The 9,034-nt window shown below is 25.0% G+C and overlaps 1 protein-coding gene across 1 annotated transcript in view; it reads left to right on the plus strand.

The window, feature by feature from the left end:
• Positions 1-3,449: 3,449 nt before the first annotated feature.
• Positions 3,450-9,034, plus strand: part of LOC106793117 (zinc transporter ZIP1-like) — a 24,497-nt gene continuing 18,912 nt past the window's right edge. The window contains exon 1 of the mRNA XM_014759771.1: positions 3,450-3,483. The gene's annotated coding sequence lies outside the window, so the exon portion shown is untranslated. The remainder of the gene's footprint in view (positions 3,484-9,034) is intronic.

Here is a 9,034-nt window from a genome sequence, read left to right on the forward strand (position 1 = left end):
TAAAATATTCTACAGAAATCTATATTACAAATATATTAATTACAAATAAATATACACAAACATATACCATGCATATATATATTCTAATATGTTAATGTACTTTATTGTTCTATCAAAAAAAAAAAAGGAAAAACCAGAATAACTTGATGGATATTTCACGTTAGATATAAGAAACACTTCAACATTTAGTTTAACCGAAGATTAGAGAGACCTTCCACAAATAGAAGTTCACGGAACTTTGCAAGCAATATTTTCGAGCGTAAAATAGATTAGCCTCTGTGATTATGTCGATTGAAAAGGAAAATGAAGATGAGAATGAAAATAAAGATGAAAAGTATACTCGTGTGTTTTATATATGTGGTATATATGTATGTTTTAAAAAGAGAGATAAAGAGAGAGAACAAACACGTGTTACTCACAGTGAAAAGCACGTGTTTGCGATCAGAACGAAGTTAATGTTAACCTTTGACACGTAATAGGATATGCGTGCATCATAAGAATGCACGTAACTATGACTGACAAAAAAGTTAAAGTTCGGAAAATATATTTATATATTGTATAAATCTAGTATATGTGTATTCATTTTCATTCTCAGGTACGTTAAGGACAAATGGAATAAGCAGGATACCCGGTCAATGTCGTTGTACTTATATATATGCACACTTATATACTTATTTTACATAGTTCGATTCGAAAGGTAATGTTCCTTTCCTTCGAACGCCATTAACGAGAGAAAGGACGTTTCTTGTAGATCTATTCATCTATCTATCTATGTCTTTCTTTATCTTTTATGATCTTTTACAATTTCTTATGATTAAACTATCTTAATAAATTTAAAACAAAACGTAATTTATAAAACATTTCTCTTTATAATATTAATTAATACTTTGTTTAATATTAGTTTGTTTGTTTTTATTTTTTTTTTTTTAGAAAATAAATTACAATTTTAAATCTTATTTAAGTTTATTATGTGTTATTATATGTAAGTAATAATTATTATTTTTATAAATATATTTCTTATGATTATATTAATAATAATGATAATAGAATTTATGTATACGCAACTCGATGGGTGATAATATTTTTTAATATTAGATCGATAAAAGTATGAAATTTCCAATTTCGAAGTAATCAAGATGTTTCATATTTAACAAATCTGATGACTCCAATATTATTTTCTATAAAATTCCAATAATTGTCAAAATAATTTATTTGTGAAAGAAATTTTTGTTATAGATAGATATATATATATATATATATAAGATTAGTGTTTAGATACTACAGATAAGAATTTTCGTAGCACATGTAATCTGATGATCTCAAGATTATTTCGAATAATCTAATCTCGATAAATGTATCATATCTTGAAAATCAATCGATTTTCACTTGTTATTGAAAATAATACTAAAGAAAATATAGCTAAGATAAGTTAGATAATCCTAATGATTTATCTAGTAAGCCAAATATAAAAAGTGTTTGGTAATTTTTACGAAAAATATGTCATAATCAAGATTCGTCTAATCTGAAAATCATTAACGTTTACAATAGATTTACTATTTCAGTCATTATTCCAATTCAAATATTTATACTATTATAAGACAAATATTAAACAAAGGTTTTTACTGCATTTATTACTTTCTTTTCACAACTAATATTTGAATTGTTTAAATATCAATGTTGAATCATTAAGAAATACAATCATAATGAAAACAACGTCATAATCAGGTTGTCCTTGAGAAACGATCTTTTTTATAAAACACAACATGATTCATATATGTCTTACGTTATTCGATGTCACAATAAAAATATTTATTATAAAAAAATATCGATGACGAACAAATAAGAGAATTCAACAACAACAAAAAAAGTTCTGATTGCAGTTATATTCCGCAAAAAAAAAATAGAAAAAAATAATGCAGATAATCGACCTGGTTTCCCGAAAAAACGTATTCTCGTGAAAGGGAAGATGATTGTTGGTTTAAGTGCAAAGAGAATACTAAAAAAGTAGTTCTCCCGAATTCCGACCAGTTTTTATCGAATGAACGTTTTAAGATGAAACTTTGACGATAGGGGACTATCGAAACTAAACTTTACGACGCACATTAGTTGCGATTTCATATAAAACTTTAAATAAATTTCTCGATATTATTTATTAACTTACAGATATTTGCATAATATATTTATATGTTTTTCTTTTTTTCAAAATTTTATATTATTTTGTATAACATAAATTCAATGCAATTGTATTTTATACTAATTATATTTATAATTAATAATATACTATAATATAATTTAATAACATTATAATTATAATCAAACTACAATACACATACACACATACAATTATACCACCATTTTTTGTTCTAAACAGTATAAAGAAATCTCATTGTTAATAAAATACTAAACCAATACCAAAGACAATAAAAAAAGAAACGTTTATCAAATTAAAAATACAAGAAAACAAAAAATATCTCTTTCAGGATATATAAAACCGAACATACAAACATATACAAAATACATACTATACATACACACGTCAACACACGGTAGCTTTCGTCACGTAGAAAGTCGTGACTAGGGTTGCGCCTACTCAAGTAAAGAGAGAAAGAGAGTAAGATAAAAAAAAAAGAATATTCGTATCTACTTAAAGAAGAATAAGAATAATAAGAAGTAATGGTAAATTCCCTGACATTAGAGCCAAATGTAATGCGTGTGTATGGCGATCATCAGCGTTGTGTCGGGGAATCCCGAATACCCTGTTTTCCTCATTCCCTCATTCCCCGTTTTCCCCTGGCGTACCTTTCTTCTCTTTTAATGGTGGTTGAAAGGAGGAGAACAAAAATGGCCAGACAGGAGGATGGGGATTTGTCTAACGTTGAAAAGAAACGTGAGAGAATACGCGCGATCACAAACTTAAAACTCTCACCTATTCGTGAGGTCCTAGTATTCTTTTCTCTTTTCGATAAGAATAAAATAAAAGAGAAGAGAAGAGAACGACTGAGTAGAAGACGCAATCCACGATTTTAAAACAGGCCGGTTGCCAGTCGTCCTCGGCCGATCTTGGGAACTCCGAGAGTGTTGTGTGAACGTCAAACAAGCATACACAAGACGACGTGTAAGCGTTTACTTCGTTTCTCGATCTCGTCCGCGTCGGTTGATTTCATGATTTATCCGTGTTTTAATATATTTATTGCTTTAATGATCATTTGATATTAATATAATACGAATAGAAATCTAATATATTTGTAATTGTTGATTTTTATAAGAAATAGATTAATAATCATTTAAATTTTCATTGTCTCATCTGTTACACTTTTATTTCTATTATTATTGATATTGATCATTACTGATAATCTTATTAATTGGAATTATAAATATACGGTTATTAACATTTGTGTGTTTGTGCGTGTGTGTTTATTTATTCTTATTATTCTTCTATTACTACTGTTTCTACCATCATCGTTACAGTGATTTATGATACATGTAAGTGATCACTATTTGCATTTCTGTTGTTGTGCGTGATGTTTAATCAACAGTTTACTTGCCAATCGAAAATATGTTTATTTATTTTTCTGGATATACGTGGTTGTTTATTAATGTGATCTTTCTCGTTTAATTTAATATCATCAAATATTTATATATATATACGTGTGGTCGTATATTTTGATTGTATTGTACGAAGAAATGTTTGTATAAACTGGAACTCGCGTTGTTTGAGGAAATACTTTATTTTTTTTGTTTTTTTTTTTTCCTTTCTGGAGATCAAAGACGTTTCTTTTTTTAAAAAACCCAAAAGCAAACAAATTGTGACACTCGCGATATACGTAATTATGTATACTTATCGCATCCTCGAAATTATGCGTCAAATTTGCACGTGCCGATTATTCGTTACCTTGTTTAAATGTTGTTTGCACTTTTTTGTAAGAAAGCAAACATATTATATATCATTTCCTATATTTCATACGTATTATCATTTTTCACAATGTTACCTTTGATCGTTCATACGTTTTATTTGTAATACAGGGCGTGCCAAGAATTTCAAAGCTAATTAAGATGATTCATTACGTTTTTCACCAAATTTTTTAGGCTATACTTGTTTGTCACTAAAAAAACTTCGAACATTTTTCAGATCGTTTAGAAATTTTTACTACACGCTTTTTCTTTTTTTCTTATCACTCACATATATTATTTTTAATATTTATTATATTTCCAAACAAAATTATTGATAAATTTTCAATAAATGTTTTTAAAATGTTTTTTTTTTTAATGATAGATATTGTTTTACAAATTTGTCGATAACTAATAAGAATTGATTGCGATGATAGATTTGATAATATGTCATTTTATGTATTTTTTCATTTTAATTTAGGATGCTTAATAGCATTCACAAGAACATACATTTTTTTATTCTTCTCAATAAACACACATAAATTAAAAAATATTAAAAATATTTTCAATTAACATAAAATGATTGTATAAATACATTTAAATGACAGAAACAAAAATGATATGATAGTATTGCTAACTAGACCTATACTTAGTAATCTAGTAATAATACATTAGAAATATCAATAAGTATTATTAGAAAAATGGTGGTAACATTTATTATACTTGTTCATTGGCAATATAGATAATAGATGCATAATAATAAAACATAAAACAACAAACTGAAAGCATCGATTTCTGTAAAAAGAAAAAGATTTAAATATTCATGACAATATATATTAGAAAAATTATGTTTAATTTAGTAAATGAATAGTTTATACGTACAAATTAGAGAAAATATTTCCAAATGATTTGAAAAATCGATTTCTTTTGTTCGATACTCTTTATAAACGAATTTTTTTTAGTTAAAATTATAAAATTACAAAGTTACAAACATTTGAACCATTCTCTGTATATAAATACACATATTTTTATACTATATTATATAATATATACACTATAAAATGTATTATATATATAATAATAATTACAAATATATTTTTTTATATTTTTGTTTTTATTTTATAAACAAAAATGCGTGTAGAACGATGCACGAGAATAAGTGCAGTGAAAGTCGTTAAGTCATATAACGATAACACTTTTCTGTTATCATACGAACGTAAATATACTTCAATGAAAAAGACAAAAAAAGAAAAATAAAAAAAAAATAAAAAAATAAGTATAAAGAAACATATAGCACAATTCCAGATAGTAATACTAAACTCGGTTTTTTACGTACATATGTACATATATGCCTTTTTCGCAAATACGACATTTTTTTTTTTTTTTTTGAAATCGATAATACGAAAGAAAAAAAGAAAGAAGAGAACAAAACTTAAGCGGTAAGAATAGGAAATTTTATTTATATTTTTCAAATGACTTCAAACTACTATAAATAACAATGAATAATTATCTACTCACGTCATTTTGATTAACATAAATCGAATAGAATCTTTTACGTAATTTTAAAAATGTATCTTTTTTATCATACAAATTTCATGTGTATTTCAAGAGAAAAAAAATATAAAAGGAATTAAAAGATAATATATTTGAATATAAATGGATAAGTATTTAATTGATCTCAGAACAATGTTATCTCTTTAATACTTCCTAGTAACAATATTATTTGTTATTGCAAAATATTATTTGAATTAATTCATAGAATTTGTTTGATTAAGAAAAGATCAGTGGTTTCTTAAAATGTGATACTTAAAATGGTTAGTATTTATATTTCAAAAAACCAAAATATGGGTCAAATTTTTTATTATTAACACATTTAATAAATCTACTTAATAACAGGGCTTCTCGAAGTGTTGGTTGCAACCCTAACGATTCCTATAAAGATTCGGAAGAATTTTAGCAAATCTAATAAATTTCTAGACGCACATATTAGTAGTATGTGTTCGCTAAATTGAATACTTGAATTTTCTTTCATACCTAGTCAAATTATCTTCGTACGTGTATCATATGAAATGTTCTAATAATTATTATCAATAAATATTTTAATTCGTATACGTAACAATGTTTGCTTGAATAAATTAGAAAAATTTAAGAAGCCCTTAATAATTAATATAAAAATACAAAATGTATATAATAAACAAATATAAATATTTATATTTAATTATCATAATAATACGCCATAATTATAATTTAATTTACGCGTAAAGGGTGTACACGAAGTTAGAAAAAAGTTTGAGAAACACTGCTACAGATACATATTGAATATGATAAAGAAAAGATAAAGAAATAAAGGAAAAAAAAAAAAGAAAAAGAAAAAGGAAAAATTTCAACATGCGCAATCGCCTCAGGTGTGTTTTAGGCACGATAAAGAGGTTGTGTGTATAATATTAATAGTCTTATTGTTAGAGGAAAGTGTTAAGGATAAATAAATTTGAAAATGTTGACAGAATACGCGGAACCAGCTGTGCTAACGTAAGAATAATGATTAAGAAGAACATTTGCAGTATGAATATGCGTATTTTTCAATGAGAACATTATTTTTGTTTCGATTTATCGTAAAACTCGTAGATACATGGATGGATATCATTGAGTTTACTCTTTGGATTATACAAAAATAATTTTTCCTCTCTCTTTATCTTTCTTTCTCTTTCTGTACAATTTTTTTGTTGTTGTTTTCCTATTAAAGGCATGTACAGTATGTTATCGAATACTTACTTTCACTACGTTCGAATTCTCCTCTATGGTATCGGTATTGCAGAATTATTGAAGGCTGCTTCTTTCATCCCATTTGAACCATCGCATGTATCACTACGATTTGTTCTGCGAATTCAATGGACGTGCCATTAACTGACGTCATTTCGTTAGATAGCAGAGAAACATTTACATTTCAAAAGGTTGAGAATCTAACATCCTGTAGAGTAATTATTTCACATTTTAATCCTTCTTAATTGTGGCTGTTTATTTTTATTTTCTGTTTTTTTTACTTGGGTTTATTTTTTGGAAATCTATTCGAAATATATATGAGTAAAATATAATTTCATAAATGATTTGCATTTTTTATAGAAAATTAATCATCCATTTCCATATATGACGATCATAATTAAATACCAATTTTTATCAGTATTTCCAATAACTATGAATTTTTCAATCGGTCGTCATAATTTTATACAAATATTTTATATAAAAATTAAATCAAAATTTCCCAGCTAATTTAAAATATCAATTAATACTTTATCAATATAATCAATAAATCTTTTAATATTTTAAACCAACTTTTTTCAATCTCCTGTAGAATGTATAATATTTCAAATAACTTTTAATAAAATATTAGCCAAATATATATATATAAAATATTGAAAAAAATTAAGTATACCTAACAAACAATCATTTTTTAGTTTCCATATCATATACGAAATTAATTAATAACGTTCTACGAAATGTAAAAGAATAAATTATTCTTAATAGATCAATCAATTGTTTCTTGAAAACTAGTCATGTAGATTAGAAAAATTAATTGAATCTACTGGTACTCGCCATTCTACGGACATATCATATTATATATATGTATGATACATATACATGTGCATATACATTCCATTTATGTACGTGTGATTTATTTAATAGCTATATATATACATATATACATAAATTACCGATAAAAAGTCTCCAAAAATATTTGTTAAAATATAAATGAATGACTTTAAAGCATTGAAGCACAACCTGTGACCCTTGAGCCACATATATAACAATTGGAACATCAATGTGCCCAAGAACAAAAACGTTCTAATAACTTTTTAACTAAAGTTTATTTTTTCCACTACAAAATTTTATAATATGACTCTAAATCAAAATCAGATTTGTATGCAACTGCTTATAATTAAAGGATTGTGCATCACTGCTTTGCTCTCTGTGGTAGATTTAATTGCAAAGAAAAATACTTATGACTCGTATATTTAACATTTTGTATTATTTCTTTTATAATAATTGTTTATTTATATATATATATTATATATTATAATTATATATTATAATTATTTCTTTTTTAATAATTGTAAATGTAAAAAAACAATACAAGAGTAATAGGTACATAAAATGATGTTAAGAATTTTTCTTAACACATAATTCATCAAAATGATATTTAATATATTGTAGTAACGACAAATGATTTCGATTTTTATAGAAATTGGGAAATAATTTCACAAACTTTATGTCAGTAACGTAAATTTTATGATTCACTTTTATGAAAGGATCGCAATTGAATCTATTTGAGAGATCTCAATCGTTTCGAATATACAAACGGATGTAATAAATTAATTGAAAAAAAATTACGTGAGATAGATACGCAAAGTCAAGTATCGAAACATCGAACAGAAGAGCATCAAAGCACAAACTTATGATTAGAATCTCGATGTTTTTGCAATTTAATTATTCATTTCTTTTCCTCCTTTTTCTTATTTTTACAACACAATAAAACACTTAAGATACGAATCCAGTGATTATGAAAATAATCTAAGTTGCTTGAAATATTACAAAAAAATATATATTTTTACGTTAGATGCAATCGTTAAAATAAAATTTGCAAATTTACGTATTATAGAATTAATTGTTCATTTTTAGGAATAACTGTACACGTTTAATTTTTCTCTGTGTACGTGTGTCGTTAAAAAAAAACAAAATAATTATTAAATTATTCACAAATCGAAACGTCAAATTGTATTTGAAAATAAAAAATAAATGACAGATGCATGTGTATTTTGAAATATGCAAAAATAACAAACATTAATTGCCGATGATTAATTATAAGTATAAGAACGATTGCACATATCGATTTTATATCATTTTCTTCCTTTTTATTTAATTTCATTTATAATATATAATTTGAATTTTTCTTTTTCTCGTAAAATTTGTTGACAAAAGGAAAAAATTTTAACAGATATTTATTTTAATCCTTATTGTTTTAAATAAATACTTGATAAAAAAAACACGTGACCATCTTACACTTTTATTATTGTATTTCCGACCTACTTTGTATTCTTTTTATTTGCTATTTTTATATATTATAATATATTTTATTATATTAATTAAAAAA

The sequence above is a fragment of the Polistes canadensis genome, unplaced genomic scaffold, assembly GCF_001313835.1.
Source record: "Polistes canadensis isolate GaletaPanama2010 unplaced genomic scaffold, ASM131383v1 scaffold_11, whole genome shotgun sequence".
Classification (NCBI taxonomy): Eukaryota; Metazoa; Arthropoda; class Insecta; order Hymenoptera; family Vespidae; genus Polistes; species Polistes canadensis.